This window comes from Xenopus tropicalis, chromosome 4 (genome assembly GCF_000004195.4).
Source record: "Xenopus tropicalis strain Nigerian chromosome 4, UCB_Xtro_10.0, whole genome shotgun sequence".
Taxonomy (NCBI): Eukaryota; Metazoa; Chordata; class Amphibia; order Anura; family Pipidae; genus Xenopus; species Xenopus tropicalis.
The window spans coordinates 84,210,513-84,237,016 of NC_030680.2; the positions used below are offsets into that span (position 1 = coordinate 84,210,513).

At 39.9% G+C, this 26,504-nt stretch overlaps 1 protein-coding gene across 1 annotated transcript in view; it reads right to left on the reverse strand.

Moving 5' to 3' along the window:
* pde4b (phosphodiesterase 4B) overlaps positions 1-24,209 on the reverse strand; it is a 273,742-nt gene extending 249,533 nt beyond the window's left edge. The window contains exon 1 of the mRNA XM_031900281.1: positions 24,034-24,209. The gene's annotated coding sequence lies outside the window, so the exon portion shown is untranslated. The remainder of the gene's footprint in view (positions 1-24,033) is intronic.
* Positions 24,210-26,504: the final 2,295 nt, after the last annotated feature.

The window sequence follows — 26,504 nt, forward strand, 5'->3', positions numbered from 1 at the left end:
GCAAAAGCAAAGGAATACGGTTTAAAACCACTGAAATACATGACAGAGAAAGACTGGTTATCTATGGTACATGTTATCACATTACTGATTGCAGTGTACAAACAAGACCTCATATTTATTCATATTTTCTATATAATAATGTTTTCACCAGTATCAGCTTCTCTGTGCTCACAAACAATCAAAACAATTGCGTTATTTGAACAAATGCTAATTTACTGTGCAAATGAATGTGGTTAGGTCACTTTTAAAGAAAAAAACAGTGCCAGCTTCTTTTGAACATCAGTTGGTATAATAGCGTTTTCAGTGTTCGTTTTTTGAGTGCTAGGAGAATATAGCCTTACAATGCATTACTAATCACTATAATGTGAGATAAAGTTCATGGTTGCTATGGTAACTATTTGCCATTTGTTCCTGGATGATTATTGGAAGTAATGTAACAGAAACTGAGGTCTTAAACAGAGAAGGCACTTATGCATGCAAACAGCTCAGCTGTGCTTGACCCAGCAAGTACAATCCATTGTTGGCCATACAGCTACTTATAACTCAGCATGAACAAAGACAGAATTGTCTATAGTGTCACTTGCCACCTGATATGTCGTTTCTAGCAATGCTGAATAAATTCACAAAATTATGGAAATTAGCCATGCAAAAATGGGATAATGACTTAATATCCTATGCGGTAACATGGCATTTTGTGCAATATGTTCTGAATTTGTTACAAATTTTTCAAACACCAAAAAATCAGAGTAGTCCACTGGAGGCTGCTTGCCTTTTGAAGTGTACTATCACTAAAGGAATAAAATATTATATAGTTACAAAGATACATAGTTAAATTATCTTGAAAAAAGACCAAAGTGCACCAGGTTCAACCCCTCCAAAACGAACCCCTATGCACATATATATATATATATATATATATATATAACGGTCCTGATGGGGACAAAAACATTACGCGGGCTGTTTATGCTACTTTGAATATATGTTTTGATTTTTCACAAGAAATCCCGGAGTTGCTGGTCTTTTTTATACTATATATATATATATATATATATACACACACAGGTATGGGACCTGTTATCCAGAATACTCGGGACCTGGGGTTTTCCGGATAAGGGATCTTTCTGTTATTTGGATCTCCATAACTTAAGTCTGCTAAAAATCATTTAAATATCGAATAAACCAAATAGGCTTGTTTTGCCTCAAATAAGGATTAACTATATCTTAGTTGGGATCAAGTACAAGGTACTGTTTTATTGTTAGAGAGAGAAAGGAAATCATTTTTAAAAATTAGAATTATTTGCTTATAATGGAGTCTATGGGAGATGGCCTTTCCGTAATTCGGAAATTTCTGGATAACAGGTTTCCGGATAAGGGATCCCATACCTGTATATATATATATATATATATATATATACATACACTCAATATACTCACATATATAAACGGTATATATTAATACTAGGTGTAAATTTTAGTATGACAATAGGCTCTGATATTTTTTTTTTTTTTTTTTTTTTAAATCATACAACTCTTAAAGGCATTAAAGGAAAACTATACCCCCAGAATTAATACTTAACCAACAGAAGTTTATATTATGTTGACCTATTAAAGAATCTTGCCAAACTGGAATATATATATCAGTAAATATTTCCCTTTAACATCCTTTCCCTTGATCCACCATTTAGTGATGGGCAGGGTGCTCCCATGAAAATGGTTTATAAAGATGAAGCAGGGTTTAACATATGAGCTTGTTTATGTAATATATTTTTATAGAGACCTACACATTCAAAAGGGCATTCACCAATTCCACTGCCCCACTATGAAAAACTACAAACCCTTCTAATGTACTTAATGAACGGTAAAATCATGCTGCCTTTCTATCCAAAGTTTTTCTATTAAAGGTGTATTATGCAGTATATGAATGAGACAGGAGATACAGTGCAAGATTACTGCCATCTAGAATTGAACCAATGGCTTCTACATAGTAGACCTTGTGGCTGAGTTCCAACATAGAGATGCAAATTAAACAAGGCTGTGAAGTTTGCAAAAAGTATGTATGAGCAACAACAAAAAGCACTGTCTTATTTCAAATAACCTATTAACACTCTGCTGTAAAAGAGAATGCAAAGTTTTCTAGTGAAAATATATAATTTAGAAAGATGCAAAAATGCATTTACTGTATCTTGAGAGAAGAAAAAATGCCCTTTAGGAAAACCCTCTACACATCTAATGAAATCTAGAAATAACACAATAAAAATGACTGCAGCATATTCAGTGCCATAAGGTTCTGCTGGACTGCTCTGATACTGATATTACTGATATCAATAAAGGATGCAAGTTTATATGTGGTCAGGTGGCAACCCTGGTGGCTGACTAAATGATACAACTGTTATCTCGCCTATCTGCAGAGAAACAGGCTATCACTTTCAAGCACACAACACTGTGGGAACAAAGGTCTTAAACAGATAATAAACTCTGGTGGGAAGAATCCATTATATAAAAACATGAACTATAAAGTACAATATGTAGACCTGACAAATCCAAGCAAGTGCAACTTCTATTTTTAGCCATTCTTTAGCTCTATTGGGATTAATTTCCTGCCTTGCTGAGCTATGAGTGTTCATTATATTTTTATTTATGAAGCACCTTTACAGCGGAGCTGTACAAATGGGGGCAATATATATAAGCACTGACATAGACAGAAACAAACGCTTACAGAATACCACGCTTGAAAACAAGGAGAAAAGGTATACTGAGGATGCACCAAGGCTTAAAAAAAGGGCAAGAGAAGACCCAAAATTTCACCTGGTCTTTGACTTTAATAAACGCTCTTCTCATCTTTTGCAAATGTAAGTGCTGCAGGGTGATCTTTGTGTGAGGATGCACTAAGGACATGCTGAATAGCTTTAGTTTTATTATATGGGGTATTTCTGACATGCATTAGGAGGCAATTAAAATAGCATCAGATTAAATTGACAACAAATGTAAACTATCATCTTTAACATTTTATCATTTCAGGTGTCAAATAAAGTATTACACATCTGATAAAATGATGCTTCTACTTTACTTTTATCCAGGTTTATCCAGCATAAAGAAACCCATGTTATACGCCATGCTGAAAAAATCTGCTGACGTTTTGATCTGAAAAAACCCGCTGGGGATCTTTTATAAATCTACCCCTATATTTACAGATGCCCTTAAATAATGAATAGCTTGAAACAAGGGGTGATTTTTAGAATGATTAAATGTCATAGAACATTTCATTAGACTATCCATTTACAGTTGTCCATAAGCAATTTCAAAATAACCCTTTTAGCTCTAAAACAATCCCTGGTCAAATGCATGTACATTAAAGGGTTTACAAAGCTCCCAAAAATAATTGTGTAGAAAGTGCTCTAAATTTAGAAGCCTACAGCAGAGAATATATTTCATCCTCCTACTGTCATGGTAGAGAGCTGAGCTTTACAACAGTGCCATTATAATTTTAACAGCCCTGTCTGGGCAAAATATGCTTTAACAGCCATTTTGAACAAACAAAGGCTTATTTGAAGTACTGCAAAAGTACTCAAGGAAAGCCTTTAGCTCAGTTTTAGAGTGAAAAGACAATTTCCATAAAATTGTCTATAAAGAACACCAATCCCAAAGTCACCAGTTCTCGCTTTTAGAGTACAACAATTTTACAATTGTATTTTGAAGTTTGATAAACAAGTTTGATATAAGAATAAAAATGAAAATTGTAAGACTGTATTCAAATAATGAAGAGACATAATAACCTGGAAAATAAATCCTTTTAAAGCTGTGCTTAGTCATTTAATCAGTTATAGTACCTCAGTGATGTAGCAAGTTACATAAATTAATATATAACTATTAAAAAAAAAGACTATTACATAAGGGAAAGTTGTGTCCACCGCTTAATTTTAAACCCTTAGGCAAGAGCAGGGGCAGCAGAGCCCCTGAAGTTACCAGGGGTGGCAAAAAAAAATGCTCCTGGTAAATTAAATGTCATAGAACATTTCTAAACTGAAATTTCGGCTCCTGTAGTGCAGAGAGCGCTATTGCAATAGTGATGCGGCATCCCCTTGGCCACCTCAGAGCAGCACTAGGGACCGAAATTCCCCTGCACAAGAGGTCCTCTAAACTCACCCATCATTCCCTGCTACAGTCAGGTGATCCAAGTGATAGCCAATAAAAAAGGCAACTGCTTGGGAGTTGGCTTCATTAATATCTAGTACTACTAAAACTGAGAAAAGAAGTGTCAGGATCAGCGGGATTCGAACACCACTTGTGGTGTTCCTGGCGGCATGCATTAGCCTCTGTAGCCACTGGAGGCATTTGGGCTCTGTCTGTTTCTTCCCTTGTCTCCTACTTTCTGTCTGCTCTCTTTCCTCCGCCCACCTCATTAACCTCATGTGTTTCCCATCTCCTAATCTTCACCCTTTATAAGCCTTTCCCTGACCATTGCCCCTTGCTTGGTCATTAATTGTCTCCCGTGACCCTGCCTTCGTGTTCCCTGTTCCTGTGTCTGTGTCCTTGTTCTCGCTGGTTCCAAGCTCCAGTTCCGTGTCCTGATTCTGCCTTCTGCCTTGTTCCTGAGCCCTTCCTAGTTCTGCCTTGATTTCCCGGTTTTGACCTTGGCCTGTCCTTTACTTCGTTTGACTGCCGCTTGCCCTGACCTTTTGCCTGTTTTTGGATTTTGCCTCTGCCTGCCGTTCTACATTCAGTCTGTATATTCTTTGTGTGTTCGGTTACATCACTCAGTTTATTAAAGTTCTGCATTTTCAACATGGCCTCTGGCACCAGTTCTGTGACTTATGGTTACACTCCGGGTTACCCAGTCTTCAGGCTCCCACCTTCCTGGTACTCCACAGCGTCTCCACAGGGAGACCGTGACAGAATGACCAAGCCATACAAAATGGAGCCTGCCGGTAACTCCTCCATGTCCTGTGATGTTGAACTACAACTCTCTACCGCTCCTTGGCTCTCTACCCTCAAGAAGTACAAAGGTGAGGAAGATTCTTTTTCTGCCTTTCTGCTATCATGTAAAGCCTTAAGTTCTGCTCCATTTTTTGTACAAGCCACTAATCCTTTAAGGAGTAGACTTATAGCTCATTATCTCCTAGAGGGAGATGCTCGTGTATGGGCGGAATGGTGCATTGCTGAAAAGGCCAGTTTTTTGGAGGATCCCTGTGCTTTTTTGTCCTATCTGAAAGCTACTTTTACTGGGGATTTATTCCCAGTTACCTCTGACTCGTTCTCTTCAAGTGCCACTGGGACTGCCGGTTCTGTAAAGCCTTTCCCGTTTACCCCTTCAGTCCCAAGATATTCACAGCTTGTTGAGTTAAATATATTGAATATCCACCAGCCTACTGTTCCTTCCTATTATGATTTTTATGATGAGGAACTAGACTGTGAAGATGACTATACTGATTTTTCTGATTATGAAGATTGGGAAGATGTGGATACTGATGAGGATGAGATTCAAACTGCCATTAAACCCATGTCTGTTCATTTACCTTCAGTTCAGTCTGTAACTGCTCCTCTGTCAGCTTTGGCTGTTCGGCAGTCTGACATCAAACCTGTGACCATTTTCAAGTCTCTCAGACCTGAACCCCAGTTTGTGAGTCTGTCTATTAAAAACCAGTCTCTTGCTCAAGTTCCTGCAGCCAAGCTTCCAGTGTCTGCTCCAGTGCCAGCTATCTCCCTGTCTGCTCCAGTGCCAGCTATCCCCCTGTCTGTTCCGGTGCCGGCTGCCCAGCTTCCAGTGTCTGCTCCAATGCTGGCTATCTCCATGCTACCTGCTCCAGGGCCGGCTGCCCAGCCTTCAGCACCTGCATATTTGTCAATTTTTCTGGTTCCTGCTCTCAGGCGGCTTGGTCCCTTGCCAGCTTTCCCACGGATTGGGTCCCTACCAGTCCTCGGGCAGTCCAGCTCTGAACATTCATCAGCTTCTGTGCCTGAACTGCAACCCTCAGCTTCTGTGCCTGAACTGCAACCCTCAGCTTCTGTGCCTGAACTGCAACCCTCAGCTCCTGTGCCGGCTCCCCGAAAGCTGACTACTCCAGTGTCAGCTGACTCCCTGCCCGCTCCTGTGCCAGTCTCCGCTCCTGTGCCAGTCTCCGCTCCTGTGCCAGTCTCCGCTCCTGTGCCGGCTCCCCGAAAGCTGTCTGCTCCTGTGCCGGCTCCCCGAAAGCTGTCTGCTCCTGTGCCGGCTCCCCGAAAGCTGTCTGCTCCTGTGCCGGCTCCCCGAAAGCTGCTGCTGCTGTCTGCTCTAGCACCTGCTGTTAACCTGCCGGTTCCTGCATCCGCAGTCCAGTCTCCGGTTCCTGCATCCGCAGTCCAGTCTCCGGTTCCTGCATCCGCAGTCCAGTCTCCGGTTCCTGCATCCGCAGTCCAGTCTCCGGTGTCTGCCATCCAGCCAGTGCCCGCTCCGGTGTCTGCCATCCAGCCAGTGCCCGCTCCGGTGTCTGCCATCCAGCCAGTGCCCGCTCCAGTGTCTGCCATCCAGCCAGTGCCCGCTCCGGTGTCTGCCATCCAGCCAGTGCCCGCTCCGGTGTCTGCCATCCAGCCAGTGCCCGCTCCGGTGTCTGCCATCCAGCCAGTGCCCGCTCCGGTGTCTGCCATCCAGCCAGTGCCCGCTCCGGTGTCTGCCATCCAGCCAGTGCCCGCTCCGGTGTCTGCCATCCAGCCAGTGCCCGCTCCGGTGTCTGCTACTCAGCCTGTGCCTGCACCCCGACGGCTGCCTCCTCCTGTGCCAGCAGTAAGGTCGGTACCAGCTCCAACCTCCGTGCCGGTTCTCCAGCCATCAGTTTCAGCTCCTGTGTCAGTGGTCCTGCCTGTGATAGCTCCTGTGCCAGTGGTCCTGCCAGCTCCCATGCCAGCAGTTGTGGCTGCTCCAGCCTCTGTGCCAGCGGTCGTGCCTGTTTTCGCTTCAGTGCCTATGCTTCTGCCACCTGCCTCTGAGGACAAAATTGCTTCCGGGCCTACCTTCCCTGCTATTAGATCTGGTGGTTCTGTTGTCACAGGCACTGCCAGTTCTGTTGCAGTGAGTGGTGGTCTTGTTGCTTCCCTGGGCATCTCTCTTCCACCTGTAGTGGGTGTGTATGATGGTGCTTCACCTGTAATGGGTGTCTATGATGGTCCTCCACCTGTAATGGGTGTGTTTGATGGTGCTTCACCTGTAATGGGTGTTTTGTGTGGCGTCTCATCCGCTGTGGCTCCTGACCCTGGCGTCTCATCCGCTGTGGCTCCTGACCCTGGCGTCTCATCCGCTGTGGCTCCTGACCCTGGCGTCTCATCCGCTGTGGCTCCTGACCCTGGCGTCTCATCCGCTGTGGCTCCTGACCCTGGCGTCTCATCCGCTGTGGCTCTCGATTCTGGCAACTTCTCTGTTCTAAATCCTGACCTTGGTGGCCTACCTTGTGTTAATGATCCTCTGGCTTCGGCTCCTGACTCTGGCGACACTCCTGTTCTGGCTCCTGGCTTTGGCGACCCTTTGGCTTCGGCTTCTGTTCCTGACGACCCTCTGGCTTCGGCTTCTGTTCCTGACGACCCTTTGGCTTCGGCTTCTGTTCCTGACGACCCTTTGGCTTCGGCTTCTGTTCCTGACGACCCTTTGGCTTCGGCTTCTGTTCCTGGTGACCCTTTGGCTTCGGCTTCTGTTCCTGGCGACCCTTTGGCTTCGACTTCTGATGACCCTCTGATTCCGGCTTCTGTCCCTGACGACCCTCTGGCTTTGGCTTCTGATCCTGGTTATTTTCAATTTTTTGCAGTTCTTTTGTTTTTGGTCTCTCTGGACTTGAAACTTTTGGACATTTTTTGGACTGCAAGCCTTAAGGACATTTTTGGTAGGAAAATGTTTAAAATATGTCCACCCGATCCTGGGATCGCCCAGTGGTCGATCCTCAAGGGGGGGGTAATGTCAGGATCAGCGGGATTCGAACACCACTTGTGGTGTTCCTGGCGGCATGCATTAGCCTCTGTAGCCACTGGAGGCATTTGGGCTCTGTCTGTTTCTTCCCTTGTCTCCTACTTTCTGTCTGCTCTCTTTCCTCCGCCCACCTCATTAACCTCATGTGTTTCCCATCTCCTAATCTTCACCCTTTATAAGCCTTTCCCTGACCATTGCCCCTTGCTTGGTCATTAATTGTCTCCCGTGACCCTGCCTTCGTGTTCCCTGTTCCTGTGTCTGTGTCCTTGTTCTCGCTGGTTCCAAGCTCCAGTTCCGTGTCCTGATTCTGCCTTCTGCCTTGTTCCTGAGCCCTTCCTAGTTCTGCCTTGATTTCCCGGTTTTGACCTTGGCCTGTCCTTTACTTCGTTTGACTGCCGCTTGCCCTGACCTTTTGCCTGTTTTTGGATTTTGCCTCTGCCTGCCGTTCTACATTCAGTCTGTATATTCTTTGTGTGTTCGGTTACATCACTCAGTTTATTAAAGTTCTGCATTTTCAACATGGCCTCTGGCACCAGTTCTGTGACTTATGGTTACACTCCGGGTTACCCAGTCTTCAGGCTCCCACCTTCCTGGTACTCCACAGCGTCTCCACAGGGAGACCGTGACAAGAAGTAGCCAAATTTAATGTCAAAAGCTACAAAAATCGGGAAGCATGCAAAAATGGCACATACTTTTCCCCAATACTATTCAAGTACAACAAAAGAAAGAGTATTTTTTTGTCATTTATGGTACGTAATTATTATACCAGCCATTATTTAGCAGCAACATTTATCTTCAATCTTTTAGCCTTATTTAACCTATTTCTAAGACAAGCAGTTTCACCAATCAGGGCAATAGAGCTACATTTAAATGCATTTAAATGTGAAGCTACTCAAATTTGATTTAAAAGTCTCCTTGTCTTCATAGCACAAGCTTTGATATAATGGCAGCTCATGGCACCCAATTTATTCTGTACATTATGTTCCATCTAAGTGACTTAATGAAATAAATTGTTACAGGTTACAATTTTCCTTAGGCTATTAGCCTACAAGCAATGATCTAGATGAATGTTCTTTGCTGCTATTCATCTTATACGTTGCCTCCATGACACACACAATGGTGTACAGTTGCTGCCTTGGGCCGAGTTTGCTTGTCTCATAGATGATGATTTATTTATTTATTTTACTAATAATATTGTTTTCAAAAGATGTTTACTGTTTCATTTATCCCTAGATGTTTACTTGGCATTTCTACTCAGGGGTACCTGATTTTCAATCATTCTAGAACAAAATCATTACTTACTTTTTTTAGGGAAGAATAGTTTAGTCTTTTTCTATGTCCTTTGATTCCTGACAATCCAGTGTTTTTAACCCTAAGGCCATATAGGATAAACCCATGTAAATGGGATTTTTTTAAGAGTTTGGAATTCACTCCCAGAATTCCTTTTGTTTGTTTTTGTCTGTATGAGGCAGTCTCCTCAACCTAATTTATTTGTTTGTAGAACCACATGGTGACTCTACCTAAGCTGATCAGAAAACCCTACACTACACTGATGAGCCCCCAAGAAGGGCGAAACCGGTCTGTAGTTGGGAATCTGATCAGCTATTGTCCTGGCTTCAGCTTCAAACCCAGTGGGTGAGCTGTAGCCTATAGGATAAACCCATGTAAATGGGATTTTTTTAAGAGTTTGGAATTCACTCCCAGAATTCCTTTTGTTTGCTTTTGTCTGTATGAGACAGTCTCCTCAACCTAATTTATTTGTTTTTAACCCTAAGGCCCAAACTGTGTTAGCATGAGTAGGTTGTAGTTAAGTAAGTAAGAATGAAATTGATCCTGCTAAGGCACATATACCATACATGTTTCTATTAATACACCATTATTTGAGAATCACTATTCCCTGTTAATTGTGTGTGCAGATATGTCTGTCCAATATCTCAAACTGAAATCAAGAGTTTTAATATAAAGTTGATCCTTCCTTTCTTGCTAAAACAGCTTCTTCTCTTATGGAAAGACTTTTCAATAGAAGCTAGAATATCATTGGTAGTATTTTCGTCTATGCAACAACAAGAGCTTAATAAGCTTGCGCACTCAGTCCTGGCATATATTACATCTTTTTTAAAGGCATATAAGGAGGTGAATTTTGTTTTTCTAAGATGTTAATTGAAATTAGTAATACAAAGGGAAAGGCAAGAAGGAGCACTGTGATAGACAGGGATAACAGCACTTAGTGAGGGACAGAAATGTGGGACAGAATGCCTTGGGACAGAAATGTGGGCCCATGAAAAGTAGAGTCTGTCAAAAAAGATTTTTGGCATATTACAATCTGTACCATTGAATAAAGATAAGGTTGGTTAAGTCATTGAGTCTTCCAAATATATTTAAAGGACAATGAAAGGTTAATATAAATTAAAAGTAAGTCTAAAGGCATTCTTTTTAAGTACTTACTGCATATCTAAATTCCCAGATCCCTGCTTGCCAGCGGCAGCCTTCCTATTCTCTGAGCATGTGTGTAACTTGATCCTGTCTGCTGTTCTGAGCTACACATGCCCACCAGCCAATCAGAAGCGGATCTGCCAGAGGGGAGGGGGGGGAGAGAATGAAACACATGTGCAGTATGAAGCAAGGAGGGAAAGGAAGGGAGAATACCTTTTTAGAGATGGCTGCCTGTTCAAGAAAACAGATGTGAAAATGTGAAGTAAGTGTGACTGAGTAAATATTTGATTAGGTGAGCCAAAAGTGTGGCGTTTTTACTAAACAATAGGAGGACTATTGGGCAGTATGCTTTTTAAATTTTGACTTGCATTCTCCTTTAAAGAACTTTATAGAATCAACAGTAAAGTCCCTCATCTCTCTGTACGGACCTTACTTGTGGAATTATGGTGCATAAATTGAAAGAAGCCTTCCCTAAACCCATCCTACAGACTAGTAAGTATGATAGAATGTTATTGTACCCAGCACCATAAAAGTATATTTTTACTAGAACCTGTGTTTTAAATAAGTTCAATTTAGACATATGGCATGAAAACCAACCCAAAACTATTTCTTCCTTTTCCCTCTTATATCACCAGTAGTGTCTCGGTTGAATTCCACAATAATTCTAACAAGAGTGCATTTATCTGAAACAGCGTTATTTTTCCCTTTACATGCAAAAAAAAAAAACTATAACCCAGTCTCTGTTGACTGCCCATTATCTTCTTTTATGTTATCATTCTCCACACTGGAGCCATACTCCATTGAGGAGATACATCAGTTAAGATAAGTCAGTCATAAGATAGCAAACAAAATGTCACATGCATATAAGGCCTCATTTAGCTACCCCAAAATTGTCTGCTATACAGGCTGAGAAACAGTGTGTGTGTCTCCGCCATATTTTACAGAGACATTCATTTGAATCTTTGCAGAGTAGTGGTGCTGGAAGCGCCAGTAGTGGTGCAGGGGTGAGCTAAGACAGGCAGCCTAAATAGTTCAGTCAGGGTCCTTTATTTTGCTAGGGATGCTAACTACTAGATTAAAGGATTGATTAAACTCAGGGCTGCTATCAGAAACTTTGAAGTACAAATTTTGTCTGGGCCCCCACCCATGAACACAAGTATATAATAACAAGATTTTTACATATGCTTATTGTGAGCACTTTTGGAAAAAAGATTTGACCTTTTCCTGCCTTCCTGAAAAATTCTAGTTTATAGTCTATGTTTTTTATTTGTAAAGACAAATTATATCTCCAAAAACAACTTGAACTTTGAAAGCCTTTCCCTGAAGTTTTTTTTGTTGTATTGGACATCCCCTTTAATATCCTTCCTAAGGAGTGGTGCCCAAAAACTTTACTGCGTACTCAAGATGAGGCCTTACCAGGGATCTTTAAAGAGGTTAAATTGTGCTTTCACCCCTCAAGACAATGGTCCAGTCAGTTCTCTATCTAAGTTCAACAATTATGTTCAAGGCCAATATACCTTAAACTAATCAAAAACCTTCTATGTGGTACTGTACTAAAGGCTTTAGAAAATCTAAGTAGATCACATCCATTGTTATGTCTTATGATTTGAAAATGTATTCCAATATCCCTTATACATTACTATGATTGCAAATGTATTCCTACCACATAAGTCAAACAAACCTATAGTCATCAGGCTGAGAACAGGATCCCTTTTTAAATAACAGCACCACATTTACATTTCTTTAAAAATATACTGCATAAACCAGCCCATATGTAAAACCCTGCTTCATCTAAATAAACCATTTTTATAAAAATATACTTTCTTAGTAATATGTGCTATTGGGTAATCCTAAATAGAAAACTGCCATTTTAAGAATTAAGGGCCGCCTCCTGGGATCATAGGATTCACAGTGCACACAAACAAGCCAAGGCACAAATACATGCTAGGCCACATCAGCCAATTAATGGACAGAGTTCTGTCATTTGCTTCCACACTACTTCCTGTTACAGTTAGAGCTGCATTATTTCTGGTCAGGTGATCTCTGAGGGAGCACACAGCCCATCACTAAATGGTGAATCAAGGGAAAGGATGTAAAAGGACAATATTTTATGGTATATAAATATATTCCAGTTTGGAGAGATTCTTTAATAGGTCACTTAACATAATATAAACTAACTTATTGTACAGCGCTGCGGAATATGTTGGCGCTTTATAAATAAATGTTAATAATAATATCTGTTGGTTAAGTATTCTTTCTGGGAGTATAGTTTTCCTTTAAGTGAAGTGGCATAGAGCTAAAATCTTTAACGGGGTGGTTCACATTTTAAGTTAACTTTTAGTATGTTATAGAATGACCAATTATAAACAACTTTTCAATTGGTCTTTATTATTTATTTTGTATAGTTTTTGTATTATTTGCATTCTTCTTCTTCTGACTCTTTCCAGCTTTCAAAGGGGGTCACTGACCCCAGCAACCAAAAAAACAATTGCTCTGTGAGGCTACAATTTTATTGTTATTTTTATTTTTTATACTTTTTATTACTTTGCAACTCTACCTTAGCAATTCCCTGGTTGCTAAGGTACCTTAGCAACCAGATACCTGCTGAAAGGTTAAACTGGAGATCTGCTCAACAAAAAGTAAAATAACAAATAACAAAAATAATAAAAAATGAAGACCAATTGTAAATTGTATCACTCTCTACATCAGTGTTCCCCAACCAGTGGCTTGTGAGCAACATGTTGCTCCATAAACCCTTGGGTGTTTCTCCCAGTGGCCTCAAAGCAGGTGCTCATTTTTGAATTTCTGGTAAGGAGGCAAGTTTTCATTGCATAAAAAAAAGTGTAATGCCAAACGGAGCCTCCTGTAGGCTGTCAGTCCACATAGGGGCTATTAAGTAGCCAATTATAGCCCTTATTGGCACCCCCAGGAACCATTTTTATGCTTGTGTTGCTCCCCAACACTTTTTCCAATTTAAATGTGGCTCATGGGTATAAAAGGTTGGGGATCCCTGCTCTACATCATACTAAAAGTTAACTCAAAGGTGAACAACCCCTTTAAATACCCTGGTTCCAGGTTTAAAACCATATTCAGGTCATGGATTTTTTTTTTACTGTCACATGTTCTAGTTATTTTTGAACTTCCTGGTGCATTAACCAGTAACATATACTTACATTTATTGAATGGCAACTATTAAAAAGCAAGCCTTACATTAATGGTTTCTCCGTGATTTGAAAAGAAAAAAGAAGCAGTTTAAGACCTCTGCTTTCTCAATGTTCTATATTTACTAAAAAAATAATTTTTACCAATGACCTTTTCATTTTTGCTAAACTGATTGCTTTTTTTGCATTTTTCGTTGGCCTCCTTTGCACCAAATAAAAGTTTCCGCTAACCTAAATACCTCAATGCCAGTGACGAACTGGGTTACCATGGGCCCACCAGAGAACCTGATATGATGGGCCAATTCAGTGATTAGGGAAGCACCAAATCCCAGGTTTGGTTCAGAATTTAGCTAAATCAAAGCCATTTTTAGCAGGATTTAGCCAAATTTAAGAGCCTGCTGAACCAAATCTGAACCCTATGTATTCAAAAAAATTTGCAGCGCACTTCGCACATTGGTACTTCTCACTGCATCTTTGGGAAGTCCTGCTTCCGAGTTTGGTATTCATCCAAATCCATACCGAAGGATTTGGGGATTAGCCCAAATACTGAATTACTAGATTTGGTGCATCCCTATTAGCGACCCTTTAAAACATTTTTATCTTACTGAGTGTGTGCATGAGTGTTTAGTGTCTACTGTTTACTACTTAATATAGTACAGTAAATGCCGGCTTTAAAAGCAATCTGTTTTCTAAACTAAAAAACTATTTCACTGAGACCTACAGAAAATATTTTTTACCGATATATATCAACACAACCAGTGTGACAGATCAAGACTAATGCTGTTTGTTGGATTGTGCTCCAGTTGCTAATACAAACTTTCTAAGAGTACAAAGCAATGAAGTGGAAACACACAGACAAATGGGCATGTTGTGTTCACAAAACAGGTCAAACCCTCTTTATCCAAGTGCGGTTTACATTCCAATTTAAATAGTTAACTCTCCCTTTCCCATTTAGAGCGCAAATTTTTCCTGAGACACTCCCCCTGTATAATTAGCGGCCTCTCTTGATTCTCCTTATATGTGGCAATACCTTTGGCTTTTTGTCTTTTCGCTGAGCCTATCATTTAGTCTTAAAGTGACTCTTTCCTTTCTGTCTCACACAATTTTCTTTTAAATTTCCTTGTTTCAGATTTTAATTTTAAAACATATACTTTTTCAAAAACTTTTTCCTTTAGGAAAAAAATGAGGAATGCAGGTAAGTATAAATGAAATCCAAGTAATACCTGCAAAAGTTAGTACACTGTTAATGATCAGTGCTCAATAAAAGGTCACTGCCACACATATGAGTGCTGATAGATTTTAAGATCCCACAGATTTCAGCAAAACTCCCACTGTCTGCACTGCCTTCACTTCCCCGTTTTCTCTGTCTACCTTATCCATTTTCTTGCCTCCCCCTTTACTTCAGTACTTTTGCTCCCCCTTTCTTCTCTCCTTAGATGTTGAAATTCTTTTTCCATCACAAATTTAACATCTTCTGTTTTTTTCTATTATTGAAACCTTTCTTCTCCCATTTTTCTTTCTATTAACCTTCTATGCAGGTTCCCTAAGGCATTTCTTTTTCTGCCGCCACTCCTTATCTGCAGCACCTTTTGATCCCACCTCCCCCTGCTGCATATTACTGCTCTCTCTCTGGACCTTCACTAAAGTCATTGTTACCTTCATAAAACTTGCAGAACAAATGCTTCCAACTACATGCTTCTCTTAATAATATCTTTTAACAGCACAGAGTGATCGGATTTCATAGTCAGCACGTGGCTTAATTAGAGAAGCGTGCAGTTCTAAATGATTGTTCTTCAAGTTCCTTTTACTGTGACGATAATGAAGGAAGCTGCGGCCCACAAGGACTGAGGCCCATTGGGATTTTTTCCCGGTGCAGTGGCAAATAAGGCAGTGCATTGGCTGAAGCTCCCTCTCAAAAATATATCTAAGGAATGGTATGTAGCAGTGTGCCATCCTTTGTGTGTGTAAATAATTTATATATTTACACACACAAAGGATGGCACACCGCTACATACCATGCCTCAGGTGCCTGGTAAAGGGTTCCAATACTACAAAAAAGACAAGCGTCACCGAGATTTATTGTGAAAAAACAAAACATTTATTTAAAACAGCATGAACAGCCAACGTTACATTACGGTCCACATTGGGACCTTTCCCAGATATACATCACATTTTCCAGCATGTTCTATTTGTCTTTTAAAAAGACAGTTTTCTGATTTTGTCTTTTTAACATTTTTGGTCTTTAGCACTTTATAAACATGGCAATCTGTCACTTTTGGTAGACTGCACACATGACTTGTAATAATATTTATCTGTTTTAGAGAAAAAGATCTTGTCTCTTTTCTTGCTGTCATATTATTTCAATGCAATTAAAATATTCAGGACACACATAACATAAACTATATTTATATATACAATGTGCAGATTGATATCCGCATGCACATCAACACATATTGGATTCTGAGAAACACTCTGACACTAATGCACATGCTGAAATATCATCAGAATGTGCTGCAGCATAAATACCATACTGGAAGTATCTTTGTCCTCATAATATACATCATAACCAATCTAGGAAGTTATACAAAGATTTTCTCAGTGGTGTCTGTGGCTACTGTAAAATAGGCAATTTCTTTGTACAGGTGTGGTATCCCTTATCGAGCAACCCATTATTCAGAAAACTCCAAATTACAAGAAGGCCATTTCCCATAGGGTCCATATTAAATAAATAATTCTAATTTTAAAAAATGTTTTCCTTTTTATCAGTAATATTAAAACAATACCTTGTACTTGAACCTAACTAAGCTGTATAAATCCATATTGGTGGCAAAAAATCCTATTGGGTCTACTTAATGTTTAAATGATTTTAGCAGACGAATACCCTTACCCATAAAACCCCAGGCCCTGAGCATTCAGAATAATAGATCCTATACGAGTGCTGTATGCTTTGAGGGACAGTGATTTATTGACTGAAATTTTCTGTCTACAGAGTTGCAGCACAATAATGAAATAATGATGGTAACATGTGTCAATTAGAAAAGAAGTACACTGAGGGCTATGTGTGTACCTACAGTACTTCACCCCATTTATATACAAAGAATAAAATATATTAAATAAATATATGTCACTGTCCTGAGCAAAAAAAAAAATGCAGACATTGTTCTTAATTATGAAAGTACAGCCCTCAGTAGTTCAGTCAGTAGTTCACAACTTTTAATTCTGATTGTAAATGACCCTATCAGTGCATTTCTCTATCTCAAATTATGTGATTAACTGAGGTATGAACAGAGGAAACTTGAATGCTCTGGTGACAACTATAGGCTAAGTGCATATAAATGAGTTTTTGTAGTGTTTAATATGTTTACATATATAAAAATAGTCAAAACACATTCACAAAATAACAGCAGATTTATGCAATAACTCACCATTAAATGTTGTTGTAATGTGTTTCAGATCTGTGAGTCAATATGCATGTGCAATAACCCACCATTGTGTGTTTTGATCTGAAATGTCACTGGAACATACTACTGATATAGATGTATAGAAATATTCATATATGCCCGCTATTGCCCGATGGGCACTACCCTTTTTGGTAAGCATCTTCCATATTTTTTTGCAAAAGTAGTGAGACCCTAAAAGTTTACCCTACTACCTGCAAAAAATATGAAGCCTGAAAGCTAGCGGATGCTGTGCAGATGGAGTGGTGTATAGGAGCAGATCCACTTTTCTGGTGTGTTCTTAATGCACCACAAAAGTGCCCAAAATCACCCCCTGATGCCTCCTCTAGAGTTACAACTAAAATGCCTGAAAGCACCAGCAGTTTTCATGCTGTAAAGCTTGAACTTTTAGGTGTTTTACATTTAACTCTATGGGAAACAGCAAAGACCTACTAGAAATGCTTTTCCACTATTTAATAAATTAGTTTTTGTCTAAGCAACTTCAGCACACCAACTGTAAAGTTCTAACACATCTTTTACAATTATTTTACAAAATATTAAATTAAAGGAACAGTAACACCAAGAAATAAATGTGTTTTAAAGTAAAATATAATATTCTGCTGTCATGCACTGGTAAAACTGGTCTGTTTGCTATTATAGTTTATATAAATAAGCTGCTGTGTAGCCATGGGAGCAGCCATTCAAGCTGGAAAAAAAGGAGGAAAGGCACAGGTTACATATCAGATTAACAAATAAGTTCTGCTATGTAACTTGTGCCATTTAGTCCTATTTCAATTGGAATAACTACTCCCATGGCTACACAGCATCTTTGTTTACATACTGGGGTGGCCAGATTTTTTTAGTTGCGATCAACCGGCGGCCGGGAGTGCGGCATGAATACGTGCGTACGCGATGCAGCGTACGTACGCATTCACGCAGCACTTCCGCATCCCCGGCTTGATCGCGGTCCACCAGGAATCCACGGGGGATCGACTGGTGGACCGCGATCAACGTATTGCCCACCCCTGCTGTAAAGAATAGTAGTGTTTCTGAAGCAAACATGCAGGTTTTACCAGTGCAGGGGAATAGTATATTATATATTAATTACTTCAATACAATTTAATTTTTTGGTGTTACTGTCCCTTTGAGAGATTTACCAGTCCCAACCAACTGACTTAGTTTTAATAGATGCTGGTCTGCTGGGGACCCACGGTCAGTCAATTCCTTTAAAACCATTTTAGCCTAACAACAGGAAATATAATATAAATATTATTTTAATTCATAAGAATCCTAGAAACTGCTAAAGAAAACTGAATGGGTGAGTACAAAAACCTAACAGTACATTTTCTGTTGAGAATAGCTGTAATATGCATACATTATGTAAAGCTGAATATAATTTGTATTCTAGAATTGTATGCTCAAGCAAAGAAGTTTTAGTAGCTGTAATGACTGATGCTTTATATCCCTTGGGGCAATGTAATGTATATTAATATTGATCTTGCTTTTAATCAAAACAACTTACCCTGAGGTAGAACACATGAAGGTCTTACAGGTCAACATGTCTGTGTTATGTTTAAATCCATTCAATTTAATTACATAGAATTTCTTATGCATAACATATTTCAGAAAAGTAACACAAGAATAGTTTTTTCCCCTCTAACAATAATCCATAGGATCAAATATTTTCTCAAAGCATTTAGTTAAATATTTTGCTTAAAGCATGCTTTCAGATTCCAATAGCTTATCTGTTAAATCTTAGTGTAGTGCTGTCCAACTTTTGTGGTACTGAGGGCCAAAATTTTTCTGCCCTACATGGTGGAGGGCCGATAATGGAAACCAATTTTGACCACTCCCCTTTTTAAACCATATCCATGTTATCACCAGAGCTTTTAAGACCATACCCACATTAATGGTGGTAGTGCAGCAAAAACCCAAATGGTTGGTGCTCACTGTAGGGATATTTCCCTTCATTCACAAGTGAAAGAATATTATGTCTTATTAAGACATACCCTTAAATCCATATGCCGCCTTCTCCTCCACTGTGGATAGCACAGCAACCCCCAGCACATAATTATACACCTTAGGGACCATATAATAATTATTTCCAAATGCTATCAAACTCCCAGAACAAACCCCTGCCAGGTTCACCACCCACAGGCAGCATACTGCAGGCAGAGTAAGGCACATAGGCAGTACAGGGCAGGCCCTGTAACAATCTGACAAAAATCTATATCTTTAACTTTGTTTATGTATTATTAATTATATTATGCAATTATTTAAGTGTAAGAACAGGTCATTAGCTAAGGTAAGTAAATGTAATTGGAAATACCCCACTAATCTTGTTAAGGTTTCTAGCCTGCCTTAGGGCTGTGGCACACGGGGAGATTAGTCGCCCGCAACAAATCTCCTGTGGCGACTAATCTCCCCGAAATGCCATCCCACCGACGAGAATGTTGCCTTGAGAGCAAACTTCCACAATTTCGGGGGAAATCGCGGCGCCGCGTATGCCATCAAACCGGCGATTTACATTCTCGCCGATGGGATGGCATTTCGGGGAGATCAGTCGCCCGCGACATGGGAGATTTGTTGCGGGCGACTAATCTCCCCGTGTGCCACAGCCCTTACGACTAACAAACTGCTTTGTAGTGGCTGGTTAATTGAAGCACAAAGAACTCAGTAAGAGCAGTCGCACATGGGGAGATTAGTTGCCTACTAGCAAGAATGTAAATCGTCGGTGGGATGGCATACGCGTCCTCCTGAAATTTCCTCCTGGAGGCAACTTCGCACGACTTCGGAAACCAAAGCGATGCGAAGGGTTTTACACTGGCAACTTCTACTGTTGCCGGTGGAAAGCCTTTTCAGAGCAGTTACTCGCCCACGATAGCAGAGATTTATTGTGGGCGAGTAACTCGCTTCATGTTTCTTGCCCTAAAGGTCCAGTCAGAGGTTTCCATGAAGTAATGATAACTCTTTGTCCTCCTTCTTAATTTAAAGGGACCGCCTGGTCACAAATTGTACAACTTGTCTTACGTTTGAATATTACTAGGGAATGTTAAAATAGTATACATGTAGAAGGAGAACAATATTTTTTTTACTCACAATGACAACATTTTTGTGAGACAAATTTTAGCATCTAACAACTGTTTTGTCCCCAAACATATATACGTATATTTTATTTATTGCCTCATTTAAAGTTCATGTAAGAGTTTATGTATGTAGGTTAACAATCCCTATAGCTTTAACCCCTACCATTTCCTAATTTCACTGTGACTGGGCAAAAGCCCATGTATCTATTTTGCTATTTACATGTTCTACATTATTGGCTCACAGGCCCCAGTAAAGCCATCTGCCCTAGAGAAGCCATCTATCTCTTGTAAAGTCGGGGAACAGGGACCCTGTGAATGAGGACTAGTAAGGGCAAGATAGTATTTTGTTATAGCAGTTTATAGAAAAGTGATAGTCAGTTTTAGTTAGAAAGAGCAGCTTTCTGGCTCCAACCAGGAGAAATAGCTGCGAGTATTCTCCTTTACAGGCTATACTCCCTTAGTGAAGGGACCACAGTACTGACAAGGGTATCAGGCATAGTCTTCTCCTTGATTCACGTTTGTAGGGGATCCGGTCCATTAAGGTGGAAACCCTAAGGATAAAGAATTGCTTACTAACTCTCTACATTGCTGCACCAGTGCTCTGCCATTACCATAATTTGAACCTACCATTCTTTGATTACATCTGCTTTGTGACTATTGATAACCCTGCACTTGGATCATTTGTCTTGGACAATAAACCCAGGTCTGTTCTACTTTACTGCATAAAGTGCTTTACTTTATTACATCTGGCAGTGGGAGGTGTACAATGCCCTCAGTAACAATCCTTCACCATAGTGAAGGCCCATCCTTTAAAAAAGAGTCCAATGTACCCCATGCTCTAACCCATGGATCCCCAACCTTTTATACCCGTGAGCCACATTCAAATGGAAAAAGTGTTGGGGAGTAACAAAAGCATGGAAAAAGTTCCTGGGGGTGCAAATAAGAGTTATAATTGACTATTTGGTAGCCCCTATGTGGACTGGTAGCCTATAGAAGGCTCTGTTTGGCTTTACACTGGGTTTTTATGCAATCAACACTTGCCTTCAAGCCAGAAATTCAAAAATGAGCACCTGCATTGAGGCCACTGGGAGCAACATCCAAGGGGTTGGCGAACAACATGTTGCTCACGAACCACTGGTTAGGGATCACTTCTCTAACCTATAACTAGGTAGACTAGCCTGTATCACAGCCAAAAAGGGGTTACATTTCTGTCTTTAAATTTGGCTGACAAGTGCTGCCAGACCCGATAGGAAAAAGGGCCTCTCTAACCTATCACTAGCTGGATTTGCCTGTATTACAGCCAAAAAGGGTTACGTGTAATAAAAGACAAATAAATTTGCCCAGGCACAGTAACCCGTGGCATCAAATCAAAAGGTAGCATTTACTGGTCACCTGTTTAAAAGCAAACATCTTATAGCTTACTATAGTTTACTACACCTAGGAAATCTTAGAGCATTTGATTACACTTGGGGGCAAGTGTAATTTTGTCACTTCCCTAGCACACATGGCTTTGGGAACAATGCAGTAAAAAAAAGAGCATGTATTGAGAGCTCCTTTAAACCTGAACTGTTATTCTGACTTAGAAGCAAAAATTCTTGAAATAAACATTACAAAATAATTGCATCCTATTTTCAAAAGTTATTTTTTTCCCACTGGTCTTTTTCACTAGTGATGAGTGACAAATTTGCAAAACAACAAAAAACTTGGGTGTCACACAATGTTTTTGGTATGACCTTTACTTTTTTCACGTGACCCTAAATTTTTTGCTGCTTATCTTCACATAAGTTTGGCAAATTTCGCTGCGAATCCATGCCTGCTAAAACAATTTGCTTGTCACCATTAATCACAATCCCATCATAGAATCACGAACATAATTAAAATTTATGTTATCTAAGCTTGACACTCTGATTACAACCGCAACCATGTTCAGTTTACTCCATTCTAGGTATCATGGGAGCTTTAGTTGAACTTCTGATTTGAAAACACGGTGAAGTGTATAAAGCTAACTTTTGGTGACTGTAAGACAGGTCACTGTAATATATGCACTACATAGTAACATAGTAAGTTAGGTTGAAAAAAGACGTAGGTTACATAATTACATAGGGTTGAACTACAAGTCCATCAAGTTCAACCCATCCAAGTAAACCTAGCACACACAACCCACACTTACCAATCTATACACTCACATAAACTATATATACAACCACTAATACTAACTGTAGATATTAGTATCACAATAGTCTTGGATATTCTGATTGTTCAAGAACTCATCCAGGCCCCTCTTAAAGGCATTAACAGAATCTGCCATTACCACATCACTAGGAAGGACATTCCCCAACCTCACTGCCCTCACCGTGAAAAACCACCTACGCTGCTTCAAATGGAAGCTCCGTTCCTCCAATCTAAAGGGGTGGCCTCTGGTGCGTTGATCGTTTTTATGGGAAAAAAGAACATCCCCCATCTGCCTATAATCTCCTCTAATGTACTTGTACAGAGTAATCATGTCCCCTCTCAAGCGCCTCTTTTCCAGAGAAAACAACCCCAACCTCGACAGTCTAACCTCATAGCTTAAATCTTCCATCCCCTTTACCAGTTTAGTTGCACGTCTCTGCACTCTCTCCAGCTCATTAATATCCTTCTTAAGGACTGGAGCCCAAAACTGCACTGCATACTCAAGGTGAGGCATTACCAGGGACCTATAAAGAGGTCCATCATGTTCAACTATAATGCCTATAAATAACCTGCCTAACTTCTAGTTGATCCAGAGGAAGGCAAAAAACTCGATTTGAAGCTTCTCTGATTTACCACAGAGGGTAAAAAATTCCTTCCTGACTCCGAGATGGCAATCAGACCAGTCCCTGGATCAACTTGTACTAAGAGCTATCTCCCATAACCCTCTATTCCCTTACTTGCTAAGAAGCCATCCAGCCCCTTCTTACAGTTATATAATGTATCAGCCAGTATAACTGATTCGGGAAGGGAATTCCACAACCTCACAGCTCTCACAGTAAAAAAACCTTTCCGAATATTTAAACGGAACCTTCCTTCTTCTAAACAGAGTGGATGCCCTTGTGTTGCACATAAGAATATTTAAAAATATAGAGAAGGCAACAAAAGTGGAATATAGTACATAACAGAAGGAATGCAAAAGAAAAAGTTGAAGCAATATCTTCAGTATTTTTCTGAATGTGGACCAGTGTAGAAGTGCTCACCAACAGCAAAAAAAAACAAAGTTTAAATTCCCTACTGAGCCCATTAGGGGTCAAGTTTATATATTATATGCAGTAGCCCTTGTGTTCCTGTTCATTGTACTGTCCAGGTATTGTCATGTTATTAATCACGTGATATCTTTGCTGGCATAGTAAAAAGTTTGAATAAAGGATGTTCCTTATGACCCTTTTGATATAAATCCTTGATTTTACTTTGAGTAGTCTCTCCCCAAGGCAGACAGACATATGCAATGAGTGAGGAAAATTCCCTGTAACTATACAGGCCAGGGTACACACATTCTGCCAGAGATCATAAGTGAAGTTGGTGAAATTATGGGCTGTAACAGATAGTCTTTCCTCATATACAGTGTGACTAGAGCACAACTAGCTGTAGATGTCTCATTACTGCCCTGTCTTTCATTATATCTGCTTTTATGCCATTTCTACAAAATAATTTATTTATATGTTAACATAACATAGTACTTTGCTCTTTATAAAAACAAGTTAAAACAGTGTATACCCATAGATTGCAAATGGTTATATCACTTTCCATTAGTGTACATTAATGTATTCATACACACACACAGATAATGTTATTCTTATCACATTCATGGTGCAAGATATGGGCAGATACAGTGGAATTACCATAGACATTTCATACTTTATAGTTTACTTTTTTGCAGAACGATAGCAGTTACACACGACAAAAGTGCCCCCCCCCCCCCCCCCAATCATATAAGAGCTGGGTCACGTTAGAGTGCTAGCAGCGTGTCCACTCACCCGTTCGGCACCTGTGCTATGTGGAACTGAATGCTCTCAGTACGATGGTGCGGTCCCTGGCAGCCGCTCTCCTCTCATTGTCCTGTCACAAAAGTGCACCTGAGGCTGCTCTTCCGCTCCCGCTTTTCCAGGACACAACATGGAAGGATGGCAAGGTTACAGCCCAGCCAGCAGTGCTGAGGGAACAGAGAATGGCGAGCAGTATAGAAGCCCCATTCATAACACACAGGAATCGTCCAGTCACACACCCGCAGATTCCAATCCCACCCCAAACTGTCACTCCCTCTCCCCATCTGCCATCAGATGAGACTATGTCACTCCCGTGCAGCAGGCTTTCCTTTCAGCTCTGCTGCTATGGGTTCTGATTAACAAGCAAATAACAAAGGAGCGTTTCCTTAACTTCCATAACGCCTGCCTTACTCAAGTGTTTCCTTTTATAGGAACCATTGTTAATATGATTCATTAAAAGTCAGGTGAGTGTCACAGCGGGGCTGTTAGTCAATCCCTCTCCTATCTCAATTAATAGCTGCCAGGCCCTCTTGCAACTGACGCTGACAGCAGCCCTCCCTTGGGTTACGTCAAAATACAGTAAGTTACAGTTGTTATGAGTATTAGACAATTTTATATTTGTGCATTATTTTGAAGTGTATCTTCTCAGGAGACACAAAATGACCATAATGACAGGAAAACTGAAACCAATATGGTGGAAATTAAAAATAAATAACTAATGTCCAGCATCTAATGATCTTAAAGCAAATTGTATCACTCATTTTCAGTCAACTTATATTGATGTCAGAATCCCATGCTGTTCTGCTTTGCAGTGCCCCTCTGTACAATGCACGCTCTGGACCAGGATACACTATATATACCTGAGATTTTGGTGGCCAAAGTCTGTTATAACCAAATATCCACTTAATAAGTCACCACTTATTGTCTTAGTTTTGACTTATAGTCATTGTGTACTTAATGGATAAATAGTATCAGTTTGTGTTAAGGGCTGCAAAGCTATTGGCTCTTTCAGCTCTAGTCTGGTTCACTAGACCAAATGATCATTTGTCCTTTTTGTTAGATACAGACAAAGTTCAAAGAGGGTCCTTTTTGTGCACAGTTCCCCAGAGTCTAAACCATCTGCTGAATTAGTGGGGGTTTCACTTTATGATCTCCATGCCTGTGAACATGGTAAGAATAATGATGGGCTTTCTAGGTATTACATCTTTGCTAACAATGTTTAATTGCCATTGAAATCTGTAATTTCCTTGCTTTTCTTTGTACTGCTGGTTCTGATGAGTAAACCAGTGTAGCAGAAGCCAGATTTGAAGAAGCATGCAAGGCATTGTGGGAAATAAATTATTAGCTTGAAGAGAGCTGACTAGTGCTACATTGTTTCATTAGTCAGAACCAACAGAGCAGCAAGGAATAGGCAAATGCTACTTTCAGTTGCAATTATATTTACAAATTGTATTTTTATGTTTATGTCCCCTTGAATGTGCTCAGATATATCATTGCACAGTTACATATGTACTGGAGGATGAACTGTAAAAAATATGGAAAGGGTTGTGGAGAGAACAGTTAAAACAGTTTAGGAGAAAGTGAAGGGAGATATAACTGGGACTAAAATATATCCATTATCTGTTCTTGATATTTGCTTGACCTATGGACCTTGCCTAGGTGCAGCCAGGCAGTTAATTAGGGTAAATTAGGGGCAAATCAGTTTTACTCAGTAAAATCAGTTATTAGAAAGTCCTGCCTCAAGGACTAGGATGGTAGGAAAAGTGACCACATGATTAGTCTTCACAACAGGTTAAAGGAGAACTTCAATCAAACACAACTTTTTAAAAAGAAAACATAATATCAAGCAACTTTGCAATATGCACCATTTAAAACATATGCAGCCTTTTATGATTTTTAATGTAATAATATGGTTTGGAACAGTTACCTAAGCCTAACCATCTGTTCTCCTGCTGATCTGGCTGACTACTTTGAGACTCAAAAAAAAAATTTAACAGCAGTTGACTGCACATGTGATGTCAATAAGGAATGGTACATCATAGTGCAATGCATTGTGAGTTATGTAGTAACATATGTTGCAACATCAGTGTTTTAGTCCCTCCTCATTTCAAATGATGCAGCTGGATTTCAGCATATAAAAATGGTGTTTATTCATAGTTCTTGAAGAAACAAATTATAGTGATATGTATATTCTTTGTTGTGGGAGGCTCTTTAACACATTTTCTTTTGGAAACTAGAATTCCCCTTTAACAGAAAAAAATATTTATTAGGTAGGTTAGTCAGGAGTTAATTATGAATTTTAAATATATTTGCATTTCCATATAAATTTGCCATCTTCTGTAGTATTAAAAATGTGAGAACTCTAGAATATGATTACAGCTATGGATGGTAATAAGTTCATAAAAATATAACAATCATTCACCCTGAACTCCCTGCTCTGTAGAGTTTAACTTGATGCCTGA